Consider the following 17,697-nt stretch of genomic DNA (forward strand, 5'->3'; position numbering starts at 1 on the left):
TTCAATAGTTACCCTGAATATAAATGGGATAAATACCCCAAGCAAAAAATAGAGTATCAGAATGGATTAAAAAAAAAAAAAAAAAAGAGAGACCAATCGATATGCTGTCTGCAAGAAACTCATTATAGACCCAAAAACACCTCCACATTTAAAGTGAGAGGTTGGAAAACAATTTACCATGCTAATGGACATCAAAAGAATCCTGGAGTGGCAATCCTTATATCAGATAAATTAGACATTAAGCCAAAGACTATAATAAGAGATGAGGAAGGACACTATATCATATTTAAAGGGTCTGTCCAACAAGAGGATCTAACAATTTTAAATATCTATTCCCCTACCGTGGGAGTAGCCAATTATACAAACCACTTAATAACAAAATCAAAGAAACACATCAATAATAATAGTAGGTGACTTTAACACCCCCCTCCTCACTGAAATGGACAGATGATCCAAGAAAAAGTGTAAGAAGGAAATAAAGGCTTTAAATGACACACTGGATCAGATGGACATCACAGGTATATTCAGAACATTCCACCCCAAAGTAGCAGGATACACATTCTTCTCAAGTGCACATGGAACATTCTCCAGAATAGATCACATTCTGAGTCACAAATCAGGTCTCAACCAGTACCAAAAGACTGGGATCAATCCCTGTGTCCTTTCAGATCAAAATGCTTTGAAACTAGAACTCAATCACAAGAGGAAAGTTGGAAAGAACTCAAATACATGGAGGCTAAAGAGCATCATACTAAAGAATGAATGGGTCAACCAGGAAGTTAAAGAAGAATTTTTTTAAAAATCATGGAAACTAATGAAAATGAAAACACAATTGTTCAAAATATTTGGGATATACCAAAGGTGGCCCTGAGAGGAAAGTATATAGTGATACAAGTCTTTCTCAAGAAACAAAAAAGGTCTCAAGTACATTACTAGCCCTCCACCTAAAGGAGCTGGTGAGAGAACAGAAAAGAGAGCTGAAACCCAGCAGGAGAAGAGAAATAATAAAAATCAGAGTAAAAATCAATGAAATTGAAACCAAAAGAACAGTAGAACAAATCAACGAAACTAGGAGGTGGTTCTCCAAAAGAATTAGAAAGATTGATAAACTCCTGGCCAGACTTACCATAAAGAAGAAAAAGGATCCAAATTAATAAAATCATGAAAGAGGAGAGATCACAACCAACACCAAAGAAATACAAACAATTACAAGAACATATTATGAGCAACTATACACCAGCAAATTTGACAATTTGGAAGAAATGGATGCAATCCTAGAGACATATAAACTATCAAAACTGAACCAGGAAGAAATAGAAAATCTTAACAGACCCATAACCAGCAAGGAGTTTGAAGCAGTCATCAAAAATCTCTCAACAAACACGAGGACCAGATGGCTTCCCAGGGGAATTCTACCAAACATTTAAAGAACAATTAATACCTATTCTCCTGAAACTGTTCCTAAAAAGAGAAATGGAAAACTCATTTTATAACGCCAGCATTACCTTTATCCCAAAACCAGACAAAGGCCCCAGCAAAAAGGACAATTACAAAGGACAATATCCTTGATGAACTTGGATGCAAAAATTCTCACCAAAATATTAGCCAATAGGATCCAACAGTACACTAAAAGGATTAATCACCACAACCAAGTAGGATTTATTTCTGGGCTGCAAGGTCGGTTCAACATCCACAAATCAATCAATATGATATTGATATCAATTGTGATATTAATAAAAGAAAAAACAAGAACCATATGATATTCTCAATAGATGCTGAAAAAGCATTTGACAAAGTACACCATCTTCTCTTGATCAAAACTCTTCGAAGTGTAGGGATAGCAGCTACATATCTCAATATCATCAAAGCCATCTATGAGAAACACACAACAAATATCATTCTCAATGGGGAAAAACTGAGAGTTTTTCTCCTAAGGTCATGAACATGACAGGGATGTCCACTATCACCACTGCTATTCAAAACAGTACTAGAAGTCCTAGCCTTGGCAATCAGACAATGAAGAGAAATAAAAGGCATCCAAATCAGCAAAGAAGAAGTCAAACTCTTACTCTTTGCCGATGATATGATACGTTAACATGGAAAACGCAAAAGACTCCACTCTAAAACTGCTAGAACTCATACAAGAATTCAGTAAAGTAGCCGAATATAAAATTAATGCACGGGTTGCCGGGGGGAGGGGGTTGGGGAGAAGGGGGTGGGATTATGGACATTGGGGAGGGTATGTGATTTGGTGAGTGCTGTGAAGTGTGTAAACCTGGTGATTCACAGACCTGGGGATAAAAATATATGTATATAAAAAATATATGTTTATAAAAAATAAAAAAAAAAAAAAAAAAAAATTAATGCACAGAAATCAGTTACATTTCTATACATTAACAGCAAGACAAAAGAAAGAGAAATTAAGGAGTTGATCCCATTTACAATTGCACCCAAAACCATAAGATACCTAGGAATAAACCTAACCAGAGAGGCAAAAAATCTATACTCAGAAAAATGTAAAGCACTCACGAAAGACACTTAGGAAGACAGAATGAAATGGGAAAATGTTCCATGCTAATGGATTGAAAGAACAAATATTGTGAAAATGTCTATGCTACCTAAAGCAATGTACACATTTAATACAATCCCTATAAAAATACTATCAATATGGGGTGCCTGAGTGTCTCAGTGGGTTAAAGCATATACCTTTGGCTCAAGTCATGATCCAAAGGTCCTGGGGCGGAGCCCCATGTTGGGCTCTCTGCTCAGCAGCCTGTTTCACCTCCCCCCACCCCGGCCTGCCTCTCTGCCTACTTGTGATGCCTGTCAAAGAAATAAATAAAATCTTTTTTAAAAAAAATCAATTTTTTTCAAAGAAATGAAACACATAATCCTGAAATTTATATGGAACCAGAAAAGACCCCGAATAGCCAAAGGAATGTTGAAAAGAAAACCAAAGTTGGTGGCATCGTAATTCCAGACTTCAAGCTCTATTACAAAGCTGGAATCAGCAAGACAGTATGGTACTGGCACAAAATCAGACATATTTATCAAAGCAACAGAACAGAAAGCCTAAAAATAGACCCTCAACTCTATGATCAACTCATTTTTGACAAAGCAGGAAAGAATGTCCAAAGGAAAAAAGTCTCTTCAACAAATGATGTTGGGAAAATTGGACAGCCACATGCACAAGAATGAAACTGAACCTTATCTTTATATCACACCCAAACATATACTCAAAATGATGAAAGACTCCATGTGAGACAGGAATCCATCAAAATCCTTGAGGAGAACATAGGCAGCAACCTCTTCAACCTCACCTGCAACAACCTCTTCCTAGAAACATTGAAAAAGGCAAGGGAAGCAAGGACAAAAATGAGCTACTGGAGGCATCTGAGTGGCTCAGTGAGTTAAGCCTCTGCCTTCATCTCAGGCCATGATCTCCAGGTCCTGGGATGGAGCCCCACATCAGGCTCTCTGCTCAGCAGGGAGCCTGCTTCCCTCCCTCTTTCTCTCTCTCTGCCTGCCTCTCTACCTACTTGCGAGCTCTCTCTCTCTGTCAAATAAATAAAATATTTTTTTAAAAATGAACTACTGGGACTCCATCAGGATCAAAGCCTTTTGCACAGCAAAGGAAACAGTCAACAAACCCAAAAGATAGCTGCCAGAATGGGAGAAGATATTTGCAAATCACAGATCAGATAAAGGGCTAGTATCCAAAATCTATAAGGAACTTATCAAACTCAACACCCAAAGAAGAAATAATCCAATCAAGAAATGGGCAGAAGACATGAACAGACATTTCTGCAATGAAGACATCCAGATGGCCACAGACACATGAAAAATTGCTCAGTATTATTCGGCATCAGGGAAATACAAATCAAAACCACAATGACATACTACCTCACACCAGTCAGGATGGCTAAAATTAACCAGTCAGGAAATGACAGCTGTTGGCAAGGATGAGGACAGGGAGCCCTCCTATACTGTTAGTGGGAATGGAAGCTGGTACAGCCATTCTGGAAAAAAGCATGGAGGTTCCTCAAAAGGTTGAAAATAGAACTACCCTAAAACCCCACAATTGCAATATTGGGTATTTAACCTAAAGATACAAATGTAGTGATCCAAAGAGGCCTGTGCACCCGAATGTTTATAGCAACAGTGTCCATAATAGCCAATCTATAGAAAGAACTTAGATATCCATCAACAGATGAATGATAAATAAGAAGTGTGTCGTAGATAGATAGATAGATAGATAGATATAGAGTACTATGCAAACATCAAAAAATGAAATCTTGCCATTTGCAATGACATGGATGGAACTAGACATTATTATGCTGAGCAAGTAAGTCAATCAGAGAAAGACAAATATATGATCTCTCTTCAATGAGGAATTTGAGAGGCAGGGCTGGGGGTTTTGGGAGTAGGGAAGGAAAAAATAAAACATGATGGGATTGGGAGGGAAATAAACCATAAGAAACTCTTAATCTCAGAAAAGAAACCGAGGGTTTCTGGGGGATGAGGGTTAGGGAGAGGGTGGTTGGGTTATGGACATTGGGGAGGGTATGTGATATGATGAGTACTATGAAATGTGTAAGCCTGATGATTCATAGACATGTACCCTGGGACAAATAATACATTATATGTTAATAAATATACTTAAAAATAAAGAGTAAATCTGTGAATAAAACTAGGATAAATCTAGCTGTAAATATATGTATTTTATATGAGAAGTGGTAGGGCAGAATTCAGAAGATTTGAGTTTTATAAATTTAGTTACCTACTCAAATTATCTAGCCAAAAATTAACCTTCTGTATTTATTAGATAACATGATTCTTTTATTAAAAATATACTCTCACTTTATTCAAAATAAGACAGTTCTTTTCAAGGAAAAAAACCACATCTAATATTAACTTTTAGAGCCTTGTTAAAGCATCAGTGGTAGTGATAACTTGAGTTAACATATGAAAGTCACTGGTTAAAAATATTAGAAGCTGGGGTGTCTGGGTAGCTCAGTCAGTTAAGTGTCTGCCTTTGGCACAGTTCCTGATCTCTGGTTCCTGGGGTCAAGGCCCATGGAGGGCTCCCTGCTTAGCAAGGAGTCTGCTTCTCCCTCTCCCTCTGCCCCTTACCACCACCCATCCCTTTTGATTTCTCTCTTGTGCTTGTGCTTTCTCTCTCAAATAAATAAATAAAATATATATGTAATATATATGTTATTTTATACATATAATTAAATATATAAATATATATTAGAAGCTACTTATGAATATACTTTTACTGAAATGAAATATATGTAAATATATGTTTTACAACTTAAAGAACTAAAATAAGAGAACCACAAAATAAAACAAAATATAAACCAATAATCCATTCAAAGGATGATAATTTGCACATAGGTATAATGATAAAAATAATCACCTTCACTAGTGATTAAAACACAAAGCAAAACACCAAAGTGGTACCACTTAATGAAAGTAACAAAATTTCCAAATACTGATATAAGAGAGAAACTATAGTAAAATGATAGTTAACCCTTTCAGAAAACAATGTGACAAGGGTCACAAAGAATTTTATATATTTTAGTTATGTTAATACCACACCTCACAATTTATTTTGAAAAAAATAATCCAAAAGAGAGAAAGAATAAGTATAGAAATGTAAAAAAATTGCACAAAAATGGAAGATATCCTCATGTCCAACAACATGTACATGATTAAATAAAGTATGCTATAGAAACACACTAGGACATTGTATAAGTAAAATAAGAAGACTGTGGTAACATGAAGGAATACATAAAATAGGTTAAAAAATTAAAAATATATATCTATGATTAGAATTACATAAAATTACCTATATGTAAGAGATCAGAAGGGAAAGTGAAAAATTAAATGCTAGTTTTTTAGATGTGAGAAGAGTGCTCCATATTTTTAATATCCATCACATTTATATAAAGCATTTTAAAGATAAAAGAATTTATATCAACTATTTTATGTCTGATATTGAAACACTGACACTTACTAGAGCAATATTAGGACAGTAACAGAACCAGTTTCAAGCCTTCCCTCAATTCTAAGTTCTTCAGGCTAGGGTAGTCCTGTAACCTAGCTTGGCTTCAGGCAAATATCTCATCTATAAAATAGTAAGAATGGTATTTAACAGTGAGTCTCACTCTTTAATCCTGCAATTCTTTGTTTGAACTAAATCTTTTTTTTTTCTTTTTAAGATTTTATTTATTCATTTGAGACAGAGAGAGAGCATAAGCAGGAGGAGCTGCAGGCAGACAGAGAGGGAGAAGCAGGCTCCCCACTCAGCAGAGAGCCTGATGAAGGGCTCCATCCCAGGACACTGGGATCATGACCTGAGCCAAAGGCAGACATTTAACCAACTGAGCCACCCAGGATCATTAACTCCAGGAACATTAGTTTACTCTCATCCTTATAACTCTAACACTTTAATTTAAATACTCTATCTCTTATTTAATTTCTTTCGAAATTTTACTGATAAGATAAAGAATAAGCTTAGGCCTAGCAATCAGATGAATCAGGGACAAGGACTTCCAGCTCCATCTCTTACTGGCTATGTAACTTTGGGCCCACTGATTCATGACTTAATCTCTCCGGGTTTAAAGCCCAGGGCTTCTATTTATCATGTGTGTCACTCTGGCTAAATTACTTATCTCCCTAATTTTCCATTTCTTTGTGTTTAAATTAAGGAATGCTGATGATAATAATGATTAAGATAGATACCACATAAATATACCCAAATAAAGCCCTTATCATAGTTTCTAACATACAGAAAGCACTAATAAATACCAACCATCATTATTAAGTTGCCTAGTTTCTCTGGACTTCAGCATGTCATCTATAAGAGAAATAATATACTTACTGTATTATCTGTTTTCAAGGGTACAGTAAATAAGAATAATAAAAGCACTTACCACAGTATCTCTACATTGTAGCTACCCAGAACCCATTAAGTGTCCTTCCCATTTAAAGCCTGTCTGTATAGAAGCCTTCCCAATGAGATAAATTCCATTACATGAACATTTAATGGCCTGTAATAATTTGTGACTTTATTTACTACCTTTGAAATATTGAGTATAATCTCTTTATGGTAGAAATGCATTGTATTTTGCATCTAACATCTATTGTCTCTCTGGTCATCCCCCAAAATTCTATAATTCCAATTTTTCTATGGGGGAATCATACACACCCTTACTCTGAATCTATATATTTCTTATAGAAGTGAATCTACTACCAGTTCTAGGGATAAAGCACATAGCTGATGAGGTCTGGCCAGTCCAACTAGCTCATTTTACTGCTAAGGTTTAACTCAGATATATCACATGACCTTATTTGACTCAACAAGACCTAGTCTGCACATTTTGCTATGTTTTTTGTTTTTGTGTTTTTCAGGTGAATCCAAACCTAGAAGGATACAGGCCTGAGCTCCTCATTATTATACGGGGACTTAAGAATAAATCATCATAAGTAAATTTCAGATTCCACAATAATTTCATTTAAATATTTTTTAAAAGTCAAAAAAGAAATGACTTTCCAGAAAGGTCCAGATTTGAAATAGAGATTCACTAATAGTAAGTCATTTTCATCTTTCTATAGTACAACTTAGACATCTTATTTTTTTAATCTCTCCTTGAAAGTACTCTGAAGATCAACATTTTTTCCTTTCTGGTTTATCCATTGCTTTGATGGATTTGGAGATGATTTTAATTTTATCCTATAATCTTCAATCAAAACACATGGTTTGATTAACTGTTATCTTAACCAAATGAAAAAATACGATCACATTTTTAAATGGACAATGTCAGGGAAAAATTATTTCATTTTTAGGAACAATATTTTTGCCTGAAGAAATACAATGTTCCAGCCTACATCAGGACCACAATGGGTGACTTATTCTCCTACTCCTTGACAAATCTCTCATAAAACTATCTAGAAATCTGTTAGAGATCTTACTTATACACAAATGCCAGAGTAGGAGAAAAGGAAATAAAACAAGCTATTCTTTTTTTCTCTTTTTTTGGCCTAGATTCTGAATAATTCCTTTAAAATTCTTAAAAAGTATTATAGCTTATGACTTCGTTTTTTAGAAAGAGTTCAGAACAATTTTTTAAAACAATTTCTCAAAAATTTTTTCAGTATCCCCATAAGGAACAATTTTTACTAAATTACACAAAAGCAAAATTAGTAATCAACTTCTAATATACTTGGTATATTAGAATTATATTCTATCAAACCTCAAGATCCAAGCCCTATATTATCTCCTCTTTAAGTACAAGGATGACAGTATATTCCAACATTAATTTGCATATCAGGAAATCATTCAAAGTTCTAATATGGCTAACAAAATAAGACATTATAAAAATGGCAGTATTTCTATATCAAAAAGATCATTTACCATGATCAAGTAGGGTTTATTCTGGAAATGCAAAGATAGTCCAATAGTCACAAATCAGTCAACATGATACACCATGTGACTAAAACAAAGGATAAAAATCAAATGATCATCTCAAGAGATGCAGAACAAACATCAGAAAAATTCAACTTCCATTCATCATAAAAACGTTCAACAAAGTCAAGGTAGAGGAAATACACAACAACATAATAAAAGCCATTATGTGAAAAAAAAAAAAAAAAAGCTAATATCATAAATCAATAGTGAAAAACTAAGAGCTTTCCCTCCAAGATCAAGAACAAGAAAAAGATGTCTACTCTCATCACTTTCATTCAACATAGCATAGGAAGTCCTAGCCACAGAAATCAGTTAAGAAAAAAAAGGAGGGGAGGGGAGCAGGCATCCATATTGGGAAAGAAGTTAAACTATCACTAGTTGCAAATGACACGTTACTATATGTAGAAAACCTTAAAGACTCCACCAAAAAACTACTGGAAGTAGTAAATGAATTGAGTCAAGTTTCAGGATACAAAATTAATGGCTAGAAATCAACTGTGTTACTGTGTTACTATACAGTAATAACAAAGTAGCAGAAAGAGAAATTAAGAAAACAATTCCATTTATAATTACACCAAAAAAGAATACAATACCTAGAAGTAACTTAAAGAGGTAAAAGACCTGTACTCTTAAAACTGTAAAATATTGATGAAAGAAATTGGAGACAAAGCAAACAAATGGAAAGATGTTCCACATTCATGCATTGGACAAATATCGTTAAAGTGCCCATATTACCCAAAACAATCTACAGATTCAATACAGCCCCTATCAAGATACCAACAGCATTTTTCACAGAACTAGAACAAATAATACTAAAATTTGTAGGGAGCCACAAAAGACCCTGAATAGCTGAAGCAATCTTAAAAAAAAAAAAAAAAGAACAAAGCTGGAGGTATCACAATTTCAGATTTCAAGATATACTCATACCTGTAGTTATCACAACAATATAGTACTGCCACAGTAACAGACACATAGATCAACAGAACAGAATAAGAGCCCAGAAAAAAAACCCACACTTATATAGTCAGTTAATCTATGACAAAGTAGGCAAGAATATAAAATGAGGAAAAGGCTGTCTCTTCAATAAAGGGAAAAGTAGACAATAATATCCAAAAGAACGAAACTAGAACATTTTATTACACTATACACAAAAATAAACTAAAAATGAATTAAAGACTTAAAAGTGCGACCTGATACCATAAAGCTCCTAGAATAGAACATGAGCAGTGATTTCTATGACATCAGCCATTACAACATTTTTTAGGTATATCTACGAAGGCAAGAAAAATAAAAGTAAAAATAAAGTCTTGAGATTACATCAAAATAAAAACCTTTTATACAGAGGTAAAAAATAAACAAAACAAAAAGGCAATTTCATAAATGGAAAATATTTGCAAATTATAAATATGATAAGGAGTTAGTATCCAAAATACACAAAGAACTTATACAACTCAACATGGAACACACACACACACAATCTGATTTTTAAAATGGAATAGATATTTTTCAAAAGAGGACATACAGATGGCCAACAGACACATGAAAAGGCATTCAACATAACTAATCATCAGGGAAATGCAAGTTGAAACCACCATGAGATCCACATCACCCCTGTGAGAATGGATATAACTGAAAACACAGGAAACAACGAGTGTTGGCAAGGGTGTGGAGAGAAAAGAACTCTCCACTTTGGGTGGGAATGTTAACTGATGCAGTCAATGTGGAAAACAGTATGAAGTTTCCTCAAAAAATGTAAAACAGATATATTGTATGATCCAACAATTCTACTATGGATTTTTACCAAAAGAAAACACAAACAGTAACTTGAAAAAATATACACACCCCTGTATTTAGTGCAGCATCTTTTACAATAGCCAAGATATGTAAGCAACCCTAGACAGATGAATGGATAAAGATGTGGCATATAGACATAATACATTATTACACAGCCATTAAAAAGAATTAAATCTTGACATTTGCAATAACATGGATGGACCTAGAAGATATTATGCTAAGTGAATAGTCCAAAAAAGACAAATACCATATGATCTCACTTATATGTGATATCTACAAAACAAAACAAATGAATAAACAAACAAAAAACCAGAATCAGAACTATAAATACAGAAAACAAAATGATGGTTGCCAGAGGAGGAGGGGAGAATATTGTCCAACATGGGTGAAGGGGAGTGGGAGATACAGGCCTCCAGTTACAGAATGAATAAGTCATGGGAATAAGAGGTTCAACATAGGGAATACAGTCAATGATATTGTAATAGTGTTCTACAGTGCCAGACAGTAGCTACACTTATAGTGAGCATAGCATAATGTATAGATTGTTAAATCAATCTGCTGTATATCAGAAACAATGTAACTTATATGTCAACATATTCAAATTAAAAAAATGAAAATAAATAAATATATAAGAACGGCAGCCTCTCAAATAGAAGTTTTAAAAAAGACTTCAGAATAAAATATCTTCCTTTGCTTATATATTAACATAACTAAATAAAAGCCTTGAAATATCACATATATTGGTATGTCAACAGAGCAATGTTCTTAGGCTCCATACCCTAAGAAATCTAAAGTTCTCTTGATACCTAAGGAACTAGGACCCTTTTGTTAGGGCTCATTGCAGAATGGCTATTCATTCTTCCATCCATTCAACACTTATTCCTCTCTGGGTGCCTGACCCTGGCAATATAGAGAAAAAAATACTGTCCATTAGTAGTTCACAGTATGATAAGAGAATAAAGCATATAAACAAATAACTGTAGTTTAGTATAGTAAATATTACAACAGAACTATATACAAAAGGTTAGATTTGGAACTCAGTGGAGGGGATAGTTTTCTTTATCTGTAGAGTTAAGAAAGAGTTCACAAAGGAAAACAAAACAAAACAAAAAAAAAACTTTGGTCTTTGATCTGGAACTAGAACCATAAGAAGCCCTTCACATTGAATTTACTCTCAAAAAGGAGATTCCTGTGGTGCTTAAGAATTTTTTTTTCAAAGACAGATGTTTATAATAGAATACTATCTGTTTTTTTTTAAGTTCCTAAAAGTGTCAAGACACATTTAAAGCAAAATTTTGAAAGGTAAAAAGAGGACTTTACATCAACTTAATTATATGACAGATGACATAATTACTATAGTTACCTCACATCAACAAAAATTGAAATCATTTTAGCTTGTGTTTGAATGGGGAAAGATCAAAATATGAATTTTCTTCCACCGAGCAATGAGAATTTGTCTCTATGATACTGGGAACAAAATAGAAGTCTCAAAAAATAAAAACCACTTGCTGTGAAGAGCAAAGATCCAAGATATTTTCAGGATTTAGGACCTGCCTAATGTTGTAGTATGGAGAAGGATATTAGAGATGTCCTACGCTTTGATCCTGCAACTTCAGGGAGTCTATAAAGTTCCATGCTATAGTTGCAAAATGTCAGGTGCCCTTTAGTGGTTCCCTTATGAGTCCTGCCTCTGAGATGAGAATCATAATAAAGAACCCATCCACAGAAAGATAAACCTCAAGTCTTCAAAGACACAGAGATTCTACTATAGTATTAATAGTCCAGAAGTACATTCCCTCTCGAACTTAAGATTTTTGAAATATCTCTCTGCCTTTCAATTAATCCATTGCTAAAGCTCTTTTTTATATAATGTCAGCTGCTGAAACAGTGATAATGATAGTTTTTAATTAACCCAGAAATTTCAGAGGAAGAAGCAGAATGTGCCTCAGCTTCAGGACATAAGTTAACTTTATAGACAGTGATGTTAAAACTTTGCAGTAGCCAAAAGCATCTCCTGGCTGCATTCAGATTCAGGACACTAACATTTGTAAGACATTTGACAAACCATTTTTTTTCTTAAGTTTCTCCAGGGAATAGAATATAGTTCTCGAATGTCCTGTGAGTAGCCATTTCCATGGAAAAACTTAAAGCATATTTAACATAATCTCCTGCTTCTAATTTTTCTTGTTAATATCTTCATTTTAATAATCAAACTAAATTAAATCTATGTATCTAAATGTTAAGAAAAAAAGATAACTCAATCTCCATGGTTGAGTATTTCTGCCTCTTCTGTGTCCACAAAAGAGGGAAAATATTCTCAATTCGAGTCTAGGAAATTCCATCAAATATTGCCTACAATTAATTTTTATAATAGCCAGTTATATTTTGTAAATTTTCCAGAAATTTTACAGATCATATATTGCACAAACAGCCTTTTGGCCAGTCCCAGAACATATGAGAAGGGATCCCAGAAATCTATTTGATAACTTCCACTTAATCAAAATCCACAGAACAAAATGTTTTTGGCCCAGCCTGAGTTTTATTGGTATGCTGATGGTGGTGGGCAAGGAGTTTATTCAAGGCCAAATACACTGTGCACTGTATATTATGTACTCCATGATTCTGAGAAAAACGATGTACCTTGGCCTAGGTATGAAGATATCCAGCACCTATTCCAGCAAAGTAGTATCTTAGAATATTTTAAACTCTTATAATTAAAGTCAGGCCATGAGGGAGCATTTAAGCTTCCAGAACTTCAAAACCGACCCTTATTAACCCAGACCTATCATCTCCAGTTGTGTGAAATATTTTAGGAAAACCCAGAAACACATCGATCTGTCACTGGAGATTATTGCTGATATTCCTTCTGGGTTACTCTTCTCTATAGAATTTACACCAGAGTTTTCCATCTGGTGAACTGGCATGTTGTTGTGCTTCCTGTGATTTAGAGGTGTACGTGGATAAGCTGATTCACCCAGGCCTAGGGGCTAGAGTTCTCTCATGGAATGGCTTTGACCTCAGTAAGCATTTTCTAGGACTCCTTAGGAAAGGGGTCAGACAGTACGATCCGGATCACCCTCTGGTTCCACAGATGGTGAGGACAAGACATGCTACATTTACTCTTCCTCTATAGCATCATAAGCTTCCCCAGAGAAGTGGTATATGACCTGGACATCTGTGTTAGCTTCCTGGGGAATCTTTTGAAAAGATTCATTTGAAAAGTTTATATACATTTAATTTTTACCTTTCCTAATATTTTGTATGTATTTCTCTTATAATTATGTAACATAAAGAAAACTTTTTTTTTTTTTTAAATCAAGCCCATAAGTACTTATCCTTCCAAAATACCTCCATTTTACCCTGGCATAACAAATAAATATATCATCTTCTAAGCATTCTATAATGTGAAGATGGTTGGGAAGCACTTCTTTAGATAGGTAAACCTTGTCTGGTTTATCTAATTTGGTTCATGTCTAGCCTAGCCATCAGTTTGAAGTTATACTTAACATTTGTCAAGGTATTAGTCAAGTTAGTGTGTAACTCAAATATTCCAAAGTCACATCGGCAATGGGTTACAAAGTAGATTAACATCACCACACAACACAAGTTATCACAGATTTAAAATGTCTTTCATTTCACTTATTAATGACTCAAGAGTCTTCAAAAGGATCATTCTCCACTACCTTTGTCACAAAATAGGAAAATTCAATTCACAACCTCATCACCATTGGTAATTGAAAACAACCATTCACAAACACCCACGCCCCACCTGTTCCACTCCAGGGAACCCACCTCCAGGCCACACTCTGGCATCCAGATACATCTCTGCCACCAGGATCCCAAATCACTCTATCCAGTATACCCCATTCCTTGGCACATGACTGGGCAGAAATCTTGCTTAATGCTCAGGCAACTAAACAACTAAATATACTACTGATGCTAGCCCACTACTCTGCTTAAGATCTGATCATTACTCTATAAAAAATGAGAAATGAAATGGTTCTCCCTTCCTTATATTGGGCTCTTTTAGAGGTGATGATTCTTAGCCCTGTTGCTGCTCCTTTAGTTTTACATCATCATAGACTTTCTTCTTTAGGGAGAGGAATAGCAGGGCTGGAACAGAATCAAGGGTCAGCAATAAATCCATCCCCAGAACTACTCCTCCCTGCCATTGTTCTGTGGCAATGCAGTTCCTTCTTCCAAACTTTCTTCTTGTAGCTTGTATTCTAGGGTACAACCAGCTTTCCCCATATTCCTTCATCTTAACTCAGGATTATCAGCCTTGTTATCAGCCTTGCTTACCTGAATCCCAGAATTATACTTCTAGGAATATCCTCAGAGACCAAGGAAACTAATCCATATAAATGCTTCATTGTCAAATAAGACTCCACTGGAACAGGAAAACCAAGTGTTATCGTGAAGCAAATGTGTAATCAACAATCCTTAGAGACTATGCGTATATAAATATACTCTTTATGTATAGTAGATACATGTGAAAGATGAATACTGCCTCATTCCATACATGGACAGGAACAAACCAGATGAAATGCCAAATGCTCTGATATGCCCACATAATACTTTAGGAGATTAATTTTAAGATGTTAACATACTTCATCATTGGCCAAGCTTGATTAATAAATGTAGTGGTACCAAATACATCTGTAAAACCTATGAAAAAGCAAAAAGATTTTGGCATACCTCATTATACCAAGTTTTTCTGTTTCAGAACAAAGGTCACTTATATGGCACAGTCCCATTTCCAAAGCCACATTGCTATTCCATGATTATACTACAAAAGTCTCTCCAATTATTTGAAGAAACTGACTATACCTGAATGAAAATATCAATGGGGACACTTAGACAGAGTTTTCCAACCCACATGATTTGAGCATTACCAGAAATAAAATATTCAATTGATTTAGAAGTATAATCCATAGTGGTTATGGACTGTTAATTATTCAGATACAAAAACGCATGACAAATTGTATACATATACTAAAAATATGTAAAAACCAAAACCTCTAAAAAAATTATGCTAATAGTACACTTATATATATATAAGTAGGTCTAGTTAGAGACCAAAATCCTCAGTGTGGCTAGCCAGTTCTTTCTTTATCTGGCCTGGGTCTTCTTTCCACCCTTCAGCTCTTGTCAGCTGTGTGGGCACCCTGCTGTGTTTCTCTGAAGTCCCTGACCATACCACTCTCAGATACTTTCACTCCTTCCGGAAAATCATGTCCTTTTCATTCACTTCATAAACTTCAACTCATCTCTCAGGAAGCATCACAAGGATTGCCTCCATTTAAAGTTTCTCCGTCATCTTGCCCCACTAGAATTATATTTTATTATAACCATTTGCTCATATTTCCTTTTTTACTTTTTGGTGACTGCTTTGGCATCAGGAACTAGGCCCCTTTTAGGATAGAGGCTGTCTGTCCTCTGGAATACTGATCAGGTATGTGCCCTGTTTGGTTACAGGAGAGAAGAGGAAATCCAAAGGATGTTTTGAGCACCAGATAACAAGCTTGGCACAGTACTTAGTTCTAGATACTATACACACATGTTTGATCTCTATAACATCACTTGGGATATTATCATTACTCAATATAAAACATATTCCAGATAACTAGAGAGTTAAATGTAAAAAGCCAAACTATTAAAATTTTAGAAGATAATACATATGAATATTTATGTAAACTAAGGAAAAGACCTTTCTATGCTTAAAGGCAATAGAGTAAATCAGAAAGAAAATGACCAATTTGGCTGCATAAAAATTTAAATTCATGCACAAATAAATGTGTTAAAAATGATTAAAGAAAAAATGTTCAACCTGAAAAAGATTGTTAGTCACTCACTGGCTTCATAGAAATACAAATCTATCAGCAGCAGCTTGATCAAATTTTGGAACAAAAATATATGTAGGTCAGCTTTTTTCATTATAAATGTTCCAAGGTGATACCCTTGGAAAACTGTTACTAAGATACACATGAATTAATTTTCCTGTAATAGTCATTCACCTATTCTCAACACAGTCTCTGAAAAATTTAAAATTTACCAGGAGAAATAATAAGTATGTGTCAATTAATTTCCATCCAGCAATCTAGAATGAGATTGAGCCCATGGCCAAAATGTAGCTGATAACTTACGATGCCTTAACAGAGTGCTCTATACAACCCACAAAACAGTCTAATTCATGAATATTTATATAAGTGAGTATCTATTATTATAACCCTGCTATAGAACTGTTCTTAGAGTCTGTAATGTCATATTGCCTTAAGTAAAACACCTTGTAATGAGATAATTCAGTATCTAAAGCCTATAATATAACATTCAGTACAGATAAGACTTAGAATTTTGTTCTAATATCATGTTCAATAATATCATAATGACATTCCTATCTATTTTCATAAATGCTCACAAAAAGATTCCAAAGATTAAAGACAGAATCCATGTTTTTCTGTTAATATCATCTAATCGCTTAATAGGAACTAAACTTTAAAGACCTTTATCTTGAATGTAGTCACAAGAGTTTCAAGTTTTTAATGTTCATAAACATTCCATCGGGAATTGTGGGAGGCCGCAATAAGGCTTGAGACTAGGACCAAACCAGGTCCTGACTTGTGCCTCCTGTAAAGTCCGAATAACCTAACAAAAGGTTTAGGACAGAAAAAGTTGAGTAGCACTGAGAAAGGGTCTGTGCTATGTGTTGTGTGCTCGCCTACAGGACTTCCCACACACTTGCTAAACAACTGAGAACAATTCGGGTGGGGTCAAAAGTTTGTTGCTGATCCTTGCTGCCCTAAATTACTTTCAGGTTTGCTGTATCAATACAGAACAATTGTACTAGCATCAGCCATTGGCGTCACGAGGTCTGTTTATAGTTAAATGTGAAACTTATTATGGGAACTCATGGTTGTTTAACTAGACACAGGTGTATTGCTTCTCTTATCACTCTATATATGGCCTTAAGGCTTTGAATAAACTTAGCACTGTTGGACATCCTCCTCAGTGCTCCTCCTGCCCCCATCTCTTTGTCTCTTAAGTTCTTTTCACCACCCTCTTACCCTCACGTTCCTGGTCGATTTGTCATGCCAGCGGCGACAGGGAATCTAAATGATCTATGTAAAAACATTTATTCAAGAAGGGGAGCATAGTGTTGCAGAGGATGTAGAGAAAAGGAAACCCTTTTACACTGCTGGTGGGAATGCAAGTTGGTGCAGCCACTTTGGAAAACAGTGTGGAGATTCCTTAAGAAATTAAAAATAGACCTACCCTATGACCCTGCAATTGCACTACTGGGTATTTACCCCAAAGATACTGATGTAGTGAAAAGAAGGGCCATCTGTACCCCAATGTTTATTGCAGCAATGGCTACAGTTGCCAAACTGTGGAAAGAACAAAGATGCCCTTCAATGGACGAGTGGATA

This window comes from Mustela lutreola, chromosome 6, assembly GCF_030435805.1.
Source record: "Mustela lutreola isolate mMusLut2 chromosome 6, mMusLut2.pri, whole genome shotgun sequence".
Lineage (NCBI taxonomy): Eukaryota > Metazoa > Chordata > Mammalia > Carnivora > Mustelidae > Mustela > Mustela lutreola.